Source organism: Phalacrocorax carbo, chromosome 3 (genome assembly GCF_963921805.1).
Source record: "Phalacrocorax carbo chromosome 3, bPhaCar2.1, whole genome shotgun sequence".
NCBI lineage: Eukaryota > Metazoa > Chordata > Aves > Suliformes > Phalacrocoracidae > Phalacrocorax > Phalacrocorax carbo.
In genome coordinates, this window is record NC_087515.1 from 126,552,482 (window position 1) to 126,572,667 (window position 20,186).

At 44.8% G+C, this 20,186-nt stretch overlaps 1 protein-coding gene across 1 annotated transcript in view; it reads right to left on the reverse strand.

Annotated features, from left to right (window-relative positions):
• The window catches only part of MSRA (methionine sulfoxide reductase A), a 301,026-nt gene that overhangs the window by 1,371 nt on the left and 279,469 nt on the right, over nt 1-20,186 (reverse strand). The window lies entirely within an intron of this gene.

Here is a 20,186-nt window from a genome sequence, read left to right on the forward strand (position 1 = left end):
ATTTGGGCTCTTTTAACAGAGTTGCTGCAAAGCTGGTCTTCAAAAAGAACAGTTCCATCATGACCAGAAAAGTATTTTTAAAGAAAATTAGGGCTCCTTTCTGAAAGATTTGCCAACACATGGACCAGGAGCAATAATCACTTTGCAGAAAAAGAAGAAGGAATGTGGGTGGGGATTTTAAATTAGACTTTAATTTCTTTCTGATATCCCTTAACTGAATTTGAAACTCCTGAAAGGTTTCTGACAGAGGAAATTTCTTTTTAACATGATTTGCCATGACATTTTTTCCTACCGAATTTTCCTTTTCTAAGGAAACTGGTAAACACCAACATTCTGGAGCCAATCCTCATCTCAGCGGGGACATAACTTGTGCTCACTGAAGTCCAGGATAACCTAATCAGCACTTTAATTGGTGTCAGACTACTGTTGCAATGTATACTTGTAAAGTACCAGATGCAGATAGAATTGCAGTGCTATCAGCCAGTCTTGACAATAAGATCAACTGTAAGAATGAAGGGTTAGCATTTAAGATTACCAAATAAATATGTGTTCTCTCATTGTACTATTAAATAAAATCACTAAAAGGAAATCATCACACAGAACAAAAATCCAGAGCTGGTATACCTGTAGTAAGTCACTGACTCCAACTTCTTTCATCATGATACAACGAAGGAAAAGTGCCTCACTCCCCACAAACATTTGTTCAGCTGTTCCTGAAAGATCCTCGGAGATGGAGATCCTCCAGTTTCCTCAAGGAGTCCATTCCAATATTTACCGTTCTGTTAGAGAGTTCTTCCTAAAGCCTAGCCCAGTTAAACCCGCTGTTTTCATTTAAACCCACTATCGTGGCTGTACTCATCATGGATGTGGAAAGGAAATCATTCCCTCCCTCTTTACAGTAGCCTTCTACATACTTGGTGGCTGGGCAGAGAGGAACATGACATGCAACGGAAATAATGCTTCCTCACAACATTACCTAACAGCTAAATAATAGGTGATTATTTGGGACCAAAAAGTCTTTGAATTTCCTACAACAGGGTTTCCTAGATCCTGCCTCAGCACAACAAAGTGATGACAGCAGTCAGAGATCTGCTGCTGGACTTTGTGGAGCATTGGCCTGATTTATTCTGGTAATTTCACTTCCCGGAGGATATGTTTTGCTGTATTCAGCTTTCAGTCAGGAATGAAGTAATAAGATTGATACAAAATCTGTGATTGACCTCTCTGGGGAGCCCCTGGGTTCCCAACCCTCCATCTGATTTCTCAGTGCCAGTTAGGAAGTTGTCGACTAGTTAATTCACTGTATTTGAACACAGCGGGGTAACAAACCTGATTTCACAGGAATCTGGCATTATTTCCCCATGTAAAATCACCAAACAGTGTTTCTCATCTTTGGGACAGCCTTTGTCCCAAGGGAATCAGATTATTTACCCGTCAGACGTGTGAGCGAAGCAGACAAAAACATGTGAAGGTATGTATCACAACAAGTCGTCAACAACTAACACAAAGAGGTGTCAACACAGCTGCTTTCAGAAAGCAGTATTTCACTTACTTTCTAACCTTCCTAGCAAAGAAAAGCACTTTTAAAATTATCTTCACTCCAGAAAGACGGCACAAACTCTGTCATCGTGGGCATTAGTCATTTACTTGCTGCTGTAAATGTATGTAAAATTGGCTTCCTCCCTTTAACTGAGTCATGAGGATGCTGCTGGAGGGGTGGATATTTTTCTACTGTGCAAAACAGTATTCGTTACAGATCTTTACCTGGGACTTTTCCATCATTGGCCTAATTTTGTCAGTTAGAAAATCCACTCTGTTCAATAACATACCACAAGAGGGCATAAACATCATTCCTCCCTTTCAGAATTACTAACAGTCTATTAAAAAACTGCACGCTGAATAAAGCAGAAGCCCAAGACAACTCATTATATTGCACTTTGGTCATTAGCAAAAGATACCAGCGCTGTTGTCAGAAGCAGCGGGAACCTCAGGGTCCGACACTCTGCCAAACACTACCTTGAATGTTTTGATTTTCAATGGGAAAATATTTTCCTCGCACTGACTGTGTCGATGCAAAGATAAAAACATCACTGGGAAAGATGATGAAGTTCATGATGTTCTGGCTCCGGCAGGTGTAAATCAGCCCACTCTTGATTGATTTCCTGCCGCCCTGGCAGATATAATTTGATGATAATCCTGTTCTAGCAGACTTTTTAGTCCTTGCTGTCAAAATTCCTGAGCCATCCGACGTGACCTCCCATTACCATGCTGCAGCCAAGAGGGCTACTGCAGCCTTTGTGCGTAGAAATGGGAAGGACCAAATTAAGGAGAGTGTAATTAACCCTTGGGACCTTTTGCTCAGTGCAGAAATTTTTTTTAAGGTATTACTGGATCTTTTCCCCTCCAATATTCCACTGCAATTCAAAGAGAATTAATTCATTAAGTCATTCAAGGGACTACGGTCGCTTATGTCATGGGAGAGATCGCGCTGAAGGATCACAGTTATCCTTTAACTGATTATAAACCAGCCCCAAAATCCTGGCAGGTTCTACTGGCTAGAGGCCAAACCGAACCAGAACCCAAATCTCACCCAGCTGTAGAGGGCAGAGGGGACACAGCCACCTCGGTACACTGGGACAGGTGCTGGAGCAGGAGCATGTTGGAGCCAGCTCTGGGAACCTCAACACTACTACTTTTTAAAACAACCTGTATTTTCAGCATGTAAAAGATTTTGTGTTTGATGAGTTTCCTAATTTATTATAGCCTGTGAAAGTTTTTTCCTATTTCCTTTAAACTGCTTGCTTGACCATGTCATTACCTCCTCTGCTACAGAAACAAATTCCTTATTCACCCTCTCACGGTGATCTTGATGTTACACCTCTGCCTTAATCCTGCTCATTCCTTTCTTCAGCAAGCTTCACAGGCTTAGACTCCCCACTTCTCAGGTCAGCCTTCTCGCCCTTTTCTGCATCTTTTCTAGTTCTATTTTGCTGCTGCATTGAGATGGGGTGACTGGAATTGCACCCTATTCAAGATCACCACGGATTTATTCAGTGGTGTACTTACGTTTTCTCTTCTACTCTCCATCTCTTTCCCAGCAATTATTAGCATTCCACTTGCCTTTCTGACCTCTGCTGAGCACTGAGCAGACGTTTTTCAAAGAACCATCTGCAATGACGCCAGGACCTCTTTCGCGGGCTAATTTAAACCCTATCATTGTGTCTGCACTTGACTTTTATCTATGTAGAATTTCAGCAGCTATTTTATTGCCCAGACATTTGATATTGTCAGATTCTTCTACAACTTTTTGTAGTCACGTCTACTTTTGCTTACCTGGAATGGCTCTATACCATCAGCAGATTTTAGCACGTCACTGTCATCTGTCTCCCTTTACAGCCCTGTTATGAGTGTATTGAACTGCACAGGTTCCCAAGACAGGTAATTGGTAATCTTCCTTCACTGCAAAAACTGCCCAGTTATTTGTATCTTTTATTTCCTATCTATAACCTGTTATTCATTCAGAAGAGAAACTTTCCTCTTATTCCGCAGTGCCTGGCTCCCTTTTATGCGCCTGGTCTCTTCAAAAACCTCTATTCTATGTGCAAGACACGAGTTTCCTCTGCTAAAGTCACATCAACTCTTCACTGAAATGCTGTATTCTATGTGTGTTTGTTAACTTCTGATAACTCAAGCAATATGCAGCCTAAAACATCAGACCTAACTTGTCTATAATTCTGCTGGATCATCTTGGAGATACCTCAAGCACAGAAGCAGCCCACTTTTCCTGCCTTCAGTAGCAGGGCCAGTTTAAATCACAGATTACCCATGATGCTAGTACGCGAGCGATTTCCAGTTTAAGTTCTTTTCATACCCGAAGCCAACCACCACCTGGTTGTACTGACCTGCCACTCTTCATTTCAGTGATTTGCTCTGAACCTCTTTTGCTGTAGCTCGAACTTGAGACAGCTCCTCGAAACTGTAACCATGATCTGGTGTGGGAAACCCCCAAATTCCTCAGCTGTGAACACTGACACAAGGAATTATGTAGCTTTCTGCTATGGTATTACCTGTGTCAAGTCCTTCATGGACAGCTCAAGCTTTGGAGATGCTTTTTCTCCAGAACTGATTCCTAAAACCCTCAGCTATCCTAAGGAAAGTATATTAGTGAATTAGTGAACTGGAGCAGTTATTCTGGATGCAGATTTACATCTATATTTGGACTTGTGCAGCACATACTGGCAAGAAGCAATTTTCCTCCTGGTGGCACCAAGACTGGAGGTCTGCACCAAGGCACTGTCTGGAGCACTTGCACAGCAGATATTGGACCATTAAATAGCCAGTGCTATACATGTGAATGCTACCTGTGCAGGACCAGTCCCTTGGGTTGTTCAGCCTGGAGCAGAGGAGGCCGAGGGCAGCCTCATGGCGCTCTGCAGCTCCCTCCCGAGGGCAGGAGGAGGGGCAGGGCTGGTCTCTGCTCTCTGGTGACCAACGCCAGGCCCCGAGGGAACGGCAGGGAGATGTGCCAGGGGAGGGTGAGGCTGGGCATTAGGGGAAGGTCCTTCCCCCAGAGGGTGGTGGAGCCCTGGCACAGGCTCCCCAGGGAGGCATCACGGCACCAGCCTGGAGATATTCAAGCAGCACTTGGCCAAGGCCCTCAGAAACATGGTGTGAATTTGGGGTGTCCTGTGCAGGGACACTCGATGGTCCTTGTGGGTCCCTTCCAGCTCAGGGCATTCAGTGATTCTGTGACTCTATGAACTGGCACAAACATCACTGCCAGTACAGACACAATTGTGGACACACAGGCGTGGAACCACAGTGGATTGCATCAAATCAAACCCTGTTTCTTTTCCATTTGAACTATACCAGTTGGTTATCCAACTGTCTGCCACTTAACCCAGTGCTACCAGTCCCATCTCCACTGTAGTGAGAGGATCCCATGGCCCGCAGATGCAGTTAGAAAGATTTTAAGGGGTGTCCTAGTCATTTAGTGAGATGGTATCATCTCACAGATGTTTTCGTTTTTTAACTTGAAGGCCATGCACTGGGTCACTGGGCCACAGCAGAGCCCGCACGCTAGCGAAATCGGTTTGCTCCACTGGCAGCAATTCAGTTCAGTTACGCTGGTGATATGAAATGCTGTCCTCCACAGGGGAGTCTATGGTAGACTGCCAAGGAATAAACCAAACCAGTGTAACCACAGCAGGTTGTTCTTCACTCACTCCCAAGCAACCGTATTTAGCCCGCGATACTTCTGCACTTTGATTTGCTACTGCCCTCTGAACTGACAGTAATTGCTGCTTCAGCTTTTTGTAGCCAGCTGATTATATTGAGCCAAAGTATGTCAAAATATTTAATCATTTGACATTACAGCATGGCAACAACACATTCAAGGTGTTTGGCTCCTTGTTTATATTCAGATGGAAGTAGCTAATACTTGTAAAGTGCCTTAAGACTTTGGAATGAACTGTGCCAGGAAAGCATGATTCCCTTGTACCTCCAAATACTTGAAGGAACAGACTGGAAGCCACCGACACTTTGATATGTTGTGCCGAAAATGCATGGTTCAGGGAAATTTAGAGAAAGGGCTGAACCCACTTATAAATTTGACAAAACAAAAAAAGCCTTAAAATTGGCTTTGTTAAATGAAACCATTTAATTTTCTGAGCCGAGGCATTAGTAAAGCATCAGAGTATTAATTGGTGTCAAGCATTTTGTGGCTTTTAATAAAAATAGCATCATCCTGTGTTTGATGCAATACACACTTCAAAGCAAGCTCAGTGCTTGTACTGGGGCCGCTGTAATATGCAGTTTGTCTCGTGTCTCAGCAAGGTAGGCGAAACTACTGTATTTCTAATGGCCCCTCTGAAATCACTGATGTTGAAAATACTGCAGAGTATCTTGATGCCTGGGACAGCTTGTGTTTCTGCATCATCATTCACCCCTGATGTAAAACTGTAAGGCAGGTAACCTCACAGTGCTGAGCGCTCCAGCAGGGAGTGCCTACTTACAAGCTCTACTAAAAGGCTACTTCTTTATTATATTGGCTACTCAGAATTTCAAACTATCAGTGGCAACACTGAAATTCAGCTCTGCTTCCAAAAGCACTAATTGTTAAAGAAGCTTCACTGTTTTAGGAGAAGGCCTGCAGGAATTAGTTAGATGGACTCAGTCTTCTGTAGGATGGGAGTATGCGAACCTCCTAGGTACTTGATTACTGTGATATTTTAACTGGAAAACAAATTAACTGGCTTTGCCTAGTTTGTGGATAAGTTGCTGGCTGGCTTGGGAGCAGAGATTCAGCAATACATGTGTGCTTATATTGAGGATCCTACTCTGCTCCAGAGAAACTAATACAATGAGAAGCATGAGGCCTTAATAATGTGAAATCAGGAAAGAATATTTTATAGAACCATAGAATCACTTAGGTTGGAAAAGACCCTTAAGATCAGAGTCCAACCATAAACCTAACACTGCCAAGACCACCACTAAACCATGTTCCCAAGCACCACGTCTATGTGTCTTTTAAATACCTCCAGGGATGTCAAGCAGTTCCAGAGCTTGACAACCCTTTCAGTGAAGAAATTTTTTCCTAATATCCAATCTAAACCTCCCCTGACGCAGCCTGGGGCCGGTTCCTCTCGTCCTGACCCTGGTGACTTGGGAGCAGAGGCTGACCCCCCCCTCACTCCAGCCCCTCTCAGGCAGCTGCAGAGAGCGAGAAGGGCTCCCCTCAGCCTCCCCTTCTCCAGGCTAAACCCCCCCAGCCCCCTCAGCCGCCCCCCAGCACACTTGTGCTCCAGACCCTGCCCCAGCCCCGCTGCCCTTCTCTGGACACGCTCCAGCCCCTCCAGGCCCTTCTTGTCCCGAGGGGCCCAAACCTGAGCCCAGCATTCGAGGTGGGGCCTCCCCAGGGCCAGGCACAGGGGCCCCATCCCTGCCCGGCTCCTGCTGGCCACACCAGTGCTGACACAAGCCCGGGGGCTGGTGGCCTCCTTGGCCACCTGGGCACACCAATTCTCATGTAGATACACCTCTCATTTTACGCAAGACAGCCTGCTCTGCAGTATAACATCTCAATTATACATTATTTCTAAATAGCTTCCTTTGCGCTTCCTTCAGTTGGCTGGAGCACCTCACTAGTAAACACTCAATTGTTATTCTATGCTTCTATGAATATTAAAATTCAGTTTGCTGTGCTGGACCCAGTCTTCTCTATGTCACTTACTAACATCGGCTTTATCATTTTCATTTATGCCAGTGACCTCTACAAAGCCCTGGAATGAGCTGAAATCATGTCTAGTTGGTAAAACCTGCATTCACATCCATGTAGGTGACCTCCTTTTGGAAATCATGTGTTTATCCACCATGAGCCAGCCGGGAAGAATGATCCTGCCAAGGAAAATGTGGGACCAGTGACTGGCAAGTGTTGAAGTCTAACCCCAGCTACCACACTGGGCAGCAGCATGGACTGGGAGCAGATATCCACATTCTCCTCTTTCCATTTACCTCTCCTCACCATGGACTGAATGCTTTTGATATATTTGATAGATGCTGCAAGAATTGATTAGCTAATGTTTTGCACAGGTACTTGGAGTGCTACATAATTAGCTAATGCTTGCACAGGGTTTTGGAGTGCTATATAATTTCCAAATATTATTAATATCCATGTAGGGAGGCTATCTAGTCTCCGAACTCACTTTGCAACATGCCTCTCGCAAATCGGGCAGGATCGAAACCAGGAGTGATCAAATTACATTGGCATAAATTCTGCATCCTTTATAGTGTGGGGATATGGATCTAGGAGCAGAAATGGTGAAACCCGTTGGCTTTACAGCTTGCTTTGGTCCTTGCTGTCATAGAAAACAACCTGCCATGTGACTACATTATAGATCTGAAGACATAAACGTCCTGTAGGGACTACACATGGCCTGGTCAAAGAGGAGAAATGCTGTTACATGGGCCTGCTGGAATTGTTTATATGAGTGTATTCTTCCAGTGCAGCACAGGGATTACGCAGATAAGAAGGAAATACAATAGAAACTTAAAAGATGGTGGTGCAGTGTGCTAAGCTGAAGACTCTTGATTCTAATCTATAAAACTGCAAAACTGACTTTGTCAAAGATTTTGCCTATTGACAAAACCTGAAAACACAACAGAGGACGTCATCTGAACTGAGTAAACTGAACCGAGCTAGAGACACAGCTTCATGAGCCTTAGGAGAAAGCTGCATGTATATATATAGTCTGTTCCCTTGGTTTGAAGATCTGCTTTCCTTGAAATACTTCTCCCTCTCTTAAATACTTAGCTTGAAGGAGGCTGCTTGGTCACTCATTCCTGCCAGAGGGGAAAGAATTGCTGGGCTTGGATATAAATCAGACCTGCCAAGGTAAATCACATTTGGCCGATAGCCTGGTTGTTAACGTATCTGAGGCTCCAAGTGGTTATGCTCAGAGGGTCTAGGAAGGATCAGGAGTGCAGTTAGTCTGATATTTCCTACTATTTTACATCTGAGTGTACTTCCTCGTTGCCCACGATAATCAGCTATGCCAGCTGAAGTGGCAAATTTATACAGACTTCTTTGCACCTTCTAGCAATGGGAAAAGACGAAAATTGAATTTGTCCTAAATCGTATTAAATGGAACTGACAGCGAAATAAAATCTGCAATTCTATTTTTTTTTTGCTGATGGATACTGATCCTATGAACATGCATAGAAAGGAAGTTCTATCCTGCTCTCCATCATATCAGTCTAATTCTGGATTCAAAGCTTTCGCTCCAGATACTGACTGGTATAACAGGATCAACTTGACCCACAGTCTTTACAAGCTTGACCTTCAGCACAGAGCTTCCTGAACACCCATCCTGCCTTCTCTTGAGGGAAAAAAGATGAAAGTGAAGAATGGCACCAGGGGGCATTTAGGAGGTATAGGAAGATAACATTAGCAAAGATAAAAGACATCTTGCTCAACTAGCGTCTGGGAACTAATTAGGTGTTGAAGGAGCCATTGAGAGAGATGGAAATTCTGTTTGTCTAGCCAATTTTAACGCAGCCAAACAGCCTTTTACTGTACATCCTGCATGGATAATTTATGATGGCTAAGAAAAGATATGCCCTGTTCTGACTTTCAGTGATCTAAAGCTAAAATCTATTCCGTGGTTTGAAACAGCAGACTGTTCTTCACTAATCACTCATCCATTACTCTCATATTCCTGAAGTGAAAAATGACCGGGTCCAAACTGAGATGGGGCCCCCAATAACAACCAGCGCAGGATCTTCCAAGCCACTGCAGACCAGAACTGGTATCTCCACATGGTGCAGTCCTGAACGATCCTGAGAAGCCAACTTGGTTCCAAAAGCAGTGTAATGATAAGATCAGGTAAATCCATGCTGTCTGTGAGCAGAAGAAAACACTCCACACTTAAATATTCTGTTGACAAGACTTTACCACTTCCATTAGCTCAATTATCTCTGAACCGTGTTTCGTTGCAAAGTGCGGACCCGCCTGTGTGATGCAAGGTGTTCCCACGTGTATGTGTCCTTTGCAATAAGTGGAAGTCATTGCCATTAGTTTTCATTCAGGGGAGTTGCAATGGAGAAGTTAAAATGGTCACATATTTAAGGTAAAGGGCTCAGTTCAGCTCTACCACTACCATCATTTCATTTTTCTCACTGGAGTCAACACTGGATTTATATCAAGTATTTCTTCCACAATATGTAAGCATGTCAGTTTCTCAGGAAAACATATGAATTTTTAAGAGGAGTAAACAATCTATCATTTCCTAAACTCATCCTGAAAAAAATCCAGAAATTACTTCTTCTGTGACCAGAGGGAAAAACCTTCAGACAGAGACCAAGCACAAATATTTACTTGGGAAATCATAAAAATTGGTATACTGGAATACCAGAGAGAAGATCTTTATGATAAAAATCACTGGGCAACCTGTCATCTCTGCCAGTTACATTGCCTCTAATAACAAGCTGTTTTTCTATTCAGCCTCTCATGGCTATTAGTGTGTAGTGCTAAACCACCTCATCCCGAAAACGCTGGGAGATGATTTGCACTGTGCTCTCCGCCCTCTTTAGAAGACAGAGTTGTTTGTGGTGAAAGCCCTGAGCCTACTTTCCTGAGCAGCAGGACTATCACCCGGCTCGCCTCTGACTGTCCTGGTGACTTTCAGCTCCCAATCTCTCCTGCTGTTTCTGTTTCTCATACTTTAAAACGGCACTAGGGCTCCTCATCTTTCTTTTTTACTCCAGCTCTGCAGGGCACACACTGTTTCTTACGATGGCCATATGCGCACCACTTGGCACAACGAGGAGCCTGACCAAAGTCGCAGGCTCCGGTTGCCACAGTTAACAGAAATATGAAGAAAGCTGTCATACGGTATGCCTCCCAGCTCCTAGGTCAGCTGAGAACGCAAGGGAAACTCTGGCTGTATGGAGGTCAAGGGGGTTTTGTCAATATTGTTCGTTCAACCGAGCTTTCACACAGCCAAGGAGGAGACTAAAGTGGAGAACGACTCACCTTGAATGCCTATCACTAGACTCACCAACTAAACTAGCTGCTGTCACCATTAAAGTATTTTGAGCTTATATTGTTGGTTTCTTATATATGGAAAGATCTCAGAGGGGTCTAACATGGACCTAACACTCCTAGCAATTTAGAGCAAAATTATTTGTTATGCTGTACAATAAAGGTTCTACCCAAACAGAATCATAGTATCTTAGAATCATGTGGGTTGGAAAAGACCCCTAAGATCAGAGTCCAACCATAAACCCACCACTAAACCATGTTCCAAATCACCACGTCTACGTGTCTTTTAAATACCCCCAGGGATGGGGACTCCCCCACCTCTCTGGGCAGCCTGTGCCAGGGCCTGACAACACTTTCAGTGAAGAAATTTTCCTTAATATCCAATCTAAACCTCCCCTGACGCAGCCTGGGGCCGGTTCCTCTCGTCCTGTCCCTGGTGACTTGGGAGCAGAGACCAGCCCCCCCCTCACTCCAGCCCCTCTCAGGCAGCTGCAGAGAGTGAGAAGGGCTCCCCTCAGCCCCCTCTTCTCCAGGCTAAACCCCCCCAGCCCCCTCAGCCGCCCCCCAGCACACTTGTGCTCCAGACCCTGCCCCAGCCCCGCTGCCCTTCTCTGGACACGCTCCAGCCCCTCAAGGCCCTTCTTGTCCCGAGGGGCCCAAACCTGAGCCCAGCATTCGATGGATGGTCTCACCAGAGATCTCTTGTGCTCAAATGCAGATTAAGAGGATGGGATGACAAAAGGTTCTAGTTGTCCCTGGGAAAGGAAAAAACCAACAACATGCTACTCTGGTTTTCTTGAAAATGTTTCATTTATACTATGCGTATAGGACAGGACTGTAGGCAACACAGCCCAGAAGTGTCTAAATCTGCCTGGGTAGCCCGTCCTTGCCTTTCCCACAGAGATAAGCACAGAATGGGAGAAGAGGAGCAAAATGCTTGGCTACATCCCCAGGCATCAGCAAGCAGGAAGGAGATGGATCTGACACGAGATTGATGCGGACACCACACACAGTCTGATCCACTGCATGTTAAATGAAACATAAAATGAGGTCCTTCCCCACGGTGAAAAAGGCAGGCGGGATTTCTCAGCAGCAGATCTCAAGGATCAGTGCAGCTAAAGTTTTGTGAGAATTTCCAACTAAAATTCCCACTCTGGTTTGAAATGGAAACCGTACCCTTCTGCGCTAAAATGTGTGCTGCCAGCCAGCTGCTGCATTTCCAGCCTGGGTCTTTCTGACCTTTCTGTCTGACCAACTGAGTTTGGTGGAATATTTTCTGGATTTTCATCTGTGTAGCAGATCACAGACAGGTCAACCACTTTAAAGCAATTTGGATCCTTCAGCATGACAAATTGTTTCTGTTATCGAATACATGCATAATTATTACTAAAATTATATTTGAAATGGTTAGCAGGGAATATAATTTTAGCCCATGCCAAGGACTGAAAAGTCAAGAGAAAATGAACAGAGCATGTTTTAATCAGAGGAGAAGTAGTTTTCCAGCTACTATAAATAGAAAAGGCTGGAAGAACACATCCGACAAGCAGAAGAAAGTGTGAGGAGGGTAAAATTCCACAGTGTTTTGGCTTTGGACTTCAGAAGGTAGTGAGTATGAGATAGTGTGAAATACAAAGAAGCCTTTGTTGTTTACATCTGAAGTTTAAAAGTGGCACAGTGTGAATAAACAAAGGATGTTCCATGAAACACTGCAGCAGTGATGTACTCGCTCCATTTGAGTTCCAGAAACAGCATGTAAATAGAGGCATTGCCTTCTCGTTTAAAAAGAGAAGGAGGTAAACTTTAAAGCTTGCCTTCCAGAAAATCTCATTTAACCAGATCTTTAGGTTTTTGATAGGCTTTTAAGTGGTAGAAAACACACAGGCTTAATAAGACTAAGATCTGGATCGTTTAGCATTTGCTTTCAGGTTGGTTAAGCTTCTTACTGACGATAATAGTACACGTGCTTTTGGAAACATGAATTAGCTATTTGTTATCTTTTCTGGAAAAAAAGTTTTGCTCTCAAGTACAGGGATAATATCAAGCAATTTATTTTTTTTGTGCAGTCATGAATAAACCATACTGCCATGACAGTTCCACAAGTTAACTGATTATTTTACAGGAGGATGCATTACGATCATTGATAAGGACAGAATCTAAAGACACATAGATGCAGTTAGATATTCAGAATAATATTTCACGTTGAGCAGTTACACAGCATCAAACATGATTCAGGATAGTTGTGGTATCTCTACATACCTTTCGATGCAAAGATCCCCCTGTATTTGACAAATCTTCGACAAAATTTGATTTTAATTCAAAATATTGTAACTTATTCCTATTACATAGATAGAAGGTAACTTTTGATAAAGTTAAAAAAAAAAGTTATGGTTTGAATTTGCTGTATGTGAGATCTACACTGGAGTCGGCAGATGAAAACACCTTTTGAATAAGCATGTACAGTCCTGAGAATTTCCATACAGATCGGTTTGGTTTTGCTTATTTGGTGCTGAAACCAACCGATCTCAGAGCGGAAGGCAGGGGAACGCTGTCAGCTACACACTCTGAATTGCAGCGGACTCTGTGTACGCAAGGCAGCTCAGGGTACCAGAAACATGCTCAGGAGGTCGGCAAATCTGGTAAAAGTCTGACTGGTGGGAACCCCCATCCCACTGGAGCGGCATCGAAAGGCCAGAAGATGCCTCTCCAGGACATCACGAACGTCACCGTGACGCTTGTTCATCAGGCAACAGAATTAAACCCCAGGGAGGTAGCCCACGTCCCAGAACAGACCAAACTGATAAAGCACTAAAGGGAAATGGGCACAGCTGGGGTCAAACAGAAGCTGGTGATCTACTAAATCCAGAGTCACTCACTGCATCACACTGCTAGGGCTATATCCAAACATACGCTCCTCTGGAATGAGCTCCACAAAAGCGATCTAGGAAGATTAAACTGCTGGTGAGTTACTAGCACCGCTGCACATGACAAAATAAGACACAGTTAATCCAATTTCTCTAATCTCTACCCATCTAGGGACTTTCTGGTGAAGGTTTTGGTATGAACTGTGGAAATCAGTCTTCCTTTTCATCGCAAGCTGGTTCACCAAAGACAACCTAAAAAGATTTGAGTTATTCTTCAAGCTTCTAATATCCACTTCTTGCATGAGTGTCCTCGAAAGCAGATGGCTTCTGCTTACAAGCCCACAGACCAAAAGCACAGTGATACTCCTGAAGCTTGCAAATGTGTGGCAAAGAAATCGTGCTTTGGATGCTAACTAGAAAAGCAGAAATATGACCTGTGCCCTTTGCAAAGCAAGTTCACTAAAACCGCCCAAGCTCCGCGCGTATCTATTTAATACAATTACTTTCCTTCTACAGTTTTGAAAACTGGTTGCTTGTGCCTGCAGCAAAACTATTTTACCAGAAGAGAGAAAAAAATGCACTTGGCCAGAACTTCAGCTGCAAAAGCAGCGTAGTTATTTCTTTCATGCCCTTTGCCAGCCGCCGAAAATGCTGAGAGTTCAGCAGCGTGCAAGGAGGGGTGAAAACAGAAATCCTTCGTAAGGAAACAAGGCAAATCCTAGAGCTTCAGCTCCTTCACGCACCATCGCTGAATGAGCTCCCCTCGTGTAGCTGTGATCAAACCGCTTCTGAGCACAACAGAAAGCAACGTATTACAGGGGGCCTAGCGAGCTATCTTCTAACTCCTCGTACCTTTAATTAGCAACAGATTTCTTTTGCAACATACAGTGCTTTTTTTTTTCATGAGCTATAATGATTTCTTATTAAATAGGTTCACCTTAGGTTTACAGAAAAATAGCAATGAAAGAGACCTCCAGAACTTCTTTACCTCATCCACCTGCCCCAAGCTCTACCTACTTCTTCCTGGAAGAGACACAAGCTCCTCTCACACATGTGATTAGCAATCCTCCCCACAAACAGACCCCACAGGAGGGGCTGGATGTTTGAACGAGATTCGCAGTCAACAAGTTAATTTGTCAGTAAGCTTAGAAAATACGAGAACGCCTTGGACTTCAGGGTCAAATTCCACCCGTCGTATAAGCCTCCTAGCATCGACGAAATGGATTTTTGCGGCTGGAAAGGAGATTTGAATTTGGCCATTAGTAAAACAAAATACCGAACTGATTGTGGCTGGATAGGAAGCAAAGAAAATGCAGGGAATGCACTTTACATTTCAGTGAGAACCTGGCATTTGCCGCACGTCGTCCTCCTGCCAGCTACAGAGCAGCAGTGACTTGGCAGAGGTTTGATAGCCAGATGTCACCCTCATCTGGTTGTCTTGGCTCAGGCTGTTTGTTTGAAATGAACAAACAGCAAAACAGAGCGAGGAGGGGTCTTCCTGGTGCTACTTGCACGACAAGTAACAGAAGTGGGAAAGGTCTTTTGGGCGATGCTGTAGTCCTCTGGATCTGGCGTTGCTTTGCACCATTTTGTCGAATTTACAGCCCTCACCAGGCAAAATCTGGGAGGTGGAAGCAGAGTTAACAGGCCAAGAACAACGGGATACAAGGATTTGTTTGACAGCTGTCTCTCTTCGGGTGATGAATACAGAACAAATGATCTCCCCGCGTACTTCCCCAAGGCGGCTTTGAACACATTTCGGCACTCAGAGCCCTGCGCGCGTTTCCCAGTGATAAAATGCTGCAGTTATATTTCTTTGTTCCAATGCATTGCTATGTCTCTCCTCCACTGCAAATTTTCAGTTGGTTGTTTTATTTAAGAAGGGAGCTCATTTGTTTTCTGCATTTCTATTATATTACCCTAAACAATGGCAAGGAGAAAACCAGCAGGGTAGTCCCCATCTAAAACCTGCTGGCTTTCTAGTTCCTTGCTGTTTAAGCTAGTACAAGCTATTAAAGATGCACTGATAAATACAGAGGTAAGCAGTCTACATTACATAGTCCTCCTACCACATGGCCTTTTAGATACAGCAGAGGAGTCGAACTAATGGGCAAACGTGTGCCAGGGTTTTGATGCGGCAGCTAAGTCACAAATGCCTTTAGACCCAGGATGCAAGAGAGAGACGTACATACCACTCTCGCTAAGACCCCACGTGACTGACCTTATATCAGAAGGAGAATTACTTTTTAAACTGAAAGCCTGATAGCGCGCGTGTATGTTTGTATACACATCAATATGTGTGATAAGAAGGCTGCTTTGTGGCAAAACCTGCCAACAAACCCATTTTTTTGTCGCCATCTGCTAGGAAGAGAGCAAGCACCTGTTAGGAGCAGCTGCTTGAATGCAGAATGTAGGTAAGAGAAAAATCAGTTTCATTTTGGAGTTGGCCTGCTGCAGGTAGCACATGGCTCTCACCAACAAGGATGCCAAGTGGTCCTTTTTAAGCTTGTCCTAATTAGGAAGTGGCTAGCGTTATGAAATCTCAAAACTGTTCATTTAGGTTATCACGGCAAGTAGAAAGAAATGATGGGGCTCCCCCTGCCGCCCCCCCAAAACACCTCCCCAGCCTTCGTTGGGGTCTCTGCCCTCTCCCCTGCCTTTTCCTATTTTTTGAAGGAAAGCACGGGGAAAGCTTAACAGAGCATTTGGAGGTGTCGCGCATGGCTCTGTGCCTCTCTTGGCATGGCAGGCTGCATCAGGACATGTTGCTCTGAGGAATCGCAGTGTTAGCAACACCCCTCTACTCCTTCCTTCGGAGAACAACTGCTTCCCTTTTGCTGCCTCTTTTCGTCCATCTCAGTGTGGGTCCTTTGAGGGTTTTACGAGAAGGAAATGAAGGGGCTCGGTCCAAGCACTCGCTGTGATCAAGGCTATAGGCACCAAGAGATGCCAACCCTGCCAGGCTGTCATTTCTCCAGGGGAAGCAATGGGGGTCCCACCATCTAGGCAACTTGAAGTGGGCAGGAGAGACACGTTAAAGCTTTTCCCATACTCTTCCAAGTGGTATATCTGAGATCACAAGTCAGCATGGCTTCTCCCACCACACCTGACACCACGGATGGTCTCAAATCTGCTGCCCTTAATCCATGCTTACGGTACCTGTGTCTCCATTGAAGGAAGAAGGTCATTCGTTTCATCCTCTCCCAACCTCCCAAGCACAGACTGTTTCTGTCTAATTTTCTTCAGCCGGTGAATATAACATTTGTGCCCCACAGCTGAGCTTGTCTTGCACAGCCTGTGGGACGCAGCCGCTCATCTTATCGAAGTGGCCAACATCTGCCCAGGCCAGGGGGTGAAAGGGCTTTTGGTCTTAAAAAGCAGCAAGCCTGCAGGGGATTTCCCTGCTCCCCTTTACCACCCAGCACTACGTCTGGTACTCATTGGGGGAAGTATAATAGCACTGTAAAGACCTCCTACCCCTAGGTGACAGCAGCAGGAGGTTAACGGATGGGTTTCCTTTGCACAGGGAAAATTTGCAAAAGGCACTGATATTTAAGAGGTCCTTCAGGCCCAAACATCTTCCCTTTTCCTCTTTTCCCTGCTTCCTCAAGTTCTTCTTTAGCCTCCATCTCTTGCCGTCCCAACTCCTTTTTCTTACCTGCCTGCCTTCCGATTTGCCTTGTGTCACCGTCTGTGCTATGAGGATGATATTTGGCTCACATAACTTTTTTATAAGTAGCATGTCCAACTCGTTCAATCTCAGAGATTGATATTTTCTTAAATGGCAGCAAAGAACCGGGCTAAGCGTCACGGCATGCTCAAAGGTGAAAATACAGGGGCTAATGCACAAACACAGACACTGTCTTGGGAAACAAGGGATATTCCCAAAGAGTTTTGGAGGCCTCAACCTCTGCTTTCTGCATTACAGTTCAGCTGGATCAAACACTGATCAAAAAAATAAACCTGATTCCTGGATGGAAAAACACCCATCAAGATGGGGCTATGGAATCCAGAGCAAGTATGTGAGGTTGACAGAGAAATCATATTTCTTCTGCTTGTGAAGGAGTAAATTTGATCTTGATGCAATGAAACACACGTAAAATCACTCAAAGCCATCCCACAGAGTCACTTCTCCCTGCAAAGCTGCACTTTAAATTGTGTGTTTTAGAACAAATACCTTTGGTCAGGCCGGATTTTTTTTCTTAATGCAGATTTATATCTGTAAGCACGTCTGTAAGCATATAGATTCATGCCTCCTGGGACAGGCCTAATGGGCTCTGAATTCACTCTGGCTCATTTCTTCGTAAAGCGTTGGCCATACAGTGGGAGAATTGAATAGGGTCTTTCACTGACGGATGTTTTTTTTTTCTTTCGGTTCGAATTTAAATGTACAAGCTGAGATCGCGGGTTATTATTGCCGTGAGAAACAACAACAGAAAACGCAAGAGCCATAGATCAGGGAGTCAGTGACACAGAAATGTTCAAGGACAGGATGAGCTAATTAATGTTACCCTCTGCCCTCTAAATTAGTCATATATTTACTTAAGTGCTTCTGCTCACCACTAGCCGAAGGGCAGTGGTGCAGGAGCATGCAGAGAGGCTAACTCTGCCTGTCCTAGCCCCTTTCAGCCAACATAGCCCATCTGAGAGCGAGGCACACCTCCCGGTTTGTATGTTGGGATTCACTGCTGGGTTTGGGCTGTCAGGGAGGACACTGGGATGTTGAACTGCTCGGTGCTGGCTTAGCCATACCACGTAGAAGAGAATGGGAAGAAGCCGTCAGAAAGAGGGGTGCTGAGCTCAGAAATACAGTTCACGAGAGTAGAAATCAAACGTGTCTATGGCCAGGCATATGAATACCCAACCAGGAAAGCCTTTCCTTAGAAAACAGGGTCTAAATCCATCTTTGAGAGCAGCCCAAGTGCCAGTGGAGGTCTCCTGCAAAGCAAACCCACTTGTGGGACCCCGAAATATTAAAATATTAATATTCTCCACATTTTTACCACTTGCCCGCATTCAGATGAAGAACCGTCAAGTTGAGGAACAGCTAAGTCTTGGAAACAATCTGGTGAAAAGTCCTAACTCTCCTGCCTTTTCAAAAAAAGGCCTTGTTCATGCTGTTACAGTTTAGGAACTGCTGGCATCCCTGTCTCCGAGAGGAAGGGGAGCAGAGAGCTGACTGCTCAGCAGCTGAGAACGTGTGTTCTGGAAGCAGCACGCCTGAGCAGATGGTGAAATGATTACTGCCAGTAAATGTTAGAGTCCTCTTTTTTTTCCCCCCCTTTTTTTTTTTTAAACTTGAATTCTGAACAACAGGGGAAAAATAATTACAAAGAATACATGAAAGCAGCTTGATTTCCTTTCTTTTTCTTCTCTGAAAGCGTGTGTGTCTTGTTCCTTTCTAATACCTAACGCTGCAAAAAAGTGGACGTTCACTGGGGCTGCTGGATTAACATCTAGCAACAACCACTTTGTTCTGGCGAGTTTAACACGGCTGTTGCATTTAAAGCTGTGTGTTCATGGGGAAATAAGGAGGTGTAGGATCATGTGCTGTGTATAGGACCTTAAAAAGGAGATACAGGGAAAAGGAGAAAGGCTGTAGCTGAATATATTTTGTAGTCTGCAGGTAATCTTTTAAATAGGCTCTGCGCTGGCTTGTGTTACAAGCAGCACTTGGGCTAAGCGACTCTTGGGCTGTGCCTCTCCCTCACATCATCAGGTGGTTTTAATTTCCCTCTGAACCTTTCCTCATCCCTGTCTCCTCTGCCAGCCCCTGTCCAAGCTCTGCAGGCTGCAGACCCAGGCACCGGGGGCTTCCTCCTGTCAGGCTCCTGCTCCCTCTCCAATGCGCCCAAGCAGCCCTAAGCCATCCCTAATCCCATTAGCACTCTTGCTCCCCTCTCCCTGTCCCAACTTGCTCCTTTCTTTCCCCCTCTTAAAATCTGATTGCTTTCTTTTTCGCCTTCTAGCCAGGCTGCTCGTTCCTCCTCACTGCACTGGGTGCCGTTGCTTTAAAACCCCAGGAGAACCCAGCTCCCCAAACATCAGCCGCGATGGTAAGGAGCATCCCTGGCACTTCGGTAGCGGCGAAAAGCAAGCTACGGCACCGGGGCACGCACAGTCAGAGCAGCACGACACTTACCCCGCAGCATCTTTTGAAGGCTTCAGCTGTTAAATGCTGTGACATCTCTCCCAAATGTGTGGGATTTTTTTAAAAATACGCCTGTAAATTAAGAGAGGCTAATTTCCACAGGAAGATCAAGGAAAAAAAAAGAAGCAGAACATGCGCAAAAAACGCCCCCTTACCGAATTTCAGATCTCTGCTCTGCAGCAGGGACGTAACAGGGCTCCTCGTAGACAGGCTGGGAGAAATATTTTAGTATTGAAAACAACATGTTTTTCTCCAGCTTCCTTCTCTGAACAATTTTGGCTGGATCTTTAAAAATATCAGTCTGAGGAGGCAGAAAACTGGCATGGAAAATGTCACACACCCCACACCCCCCCAAATTAATGTTTGCTTAAGTATCAATCAACGGAGGAAAAGATTTCTGTGAGGAACTGTCAAACATCCCCAAAATGGGGAGCACCCAGCTCCACCTGTAAAACTGAGGTTGGAAGTGACTTCTCTTCAAGCCATTCACTAACAGAGTCAACCTCTGTTAATGCAGAAGCATTTTGTTTTTAATGTCTCCCTGAGCAGTCAGTAAAAGGCGACTGGCAGCGGGGCGGCTCCATCTAACTCCTCTACAGGAGACGTAGCAGCAGGTACACGCTCAGCCCCTCCT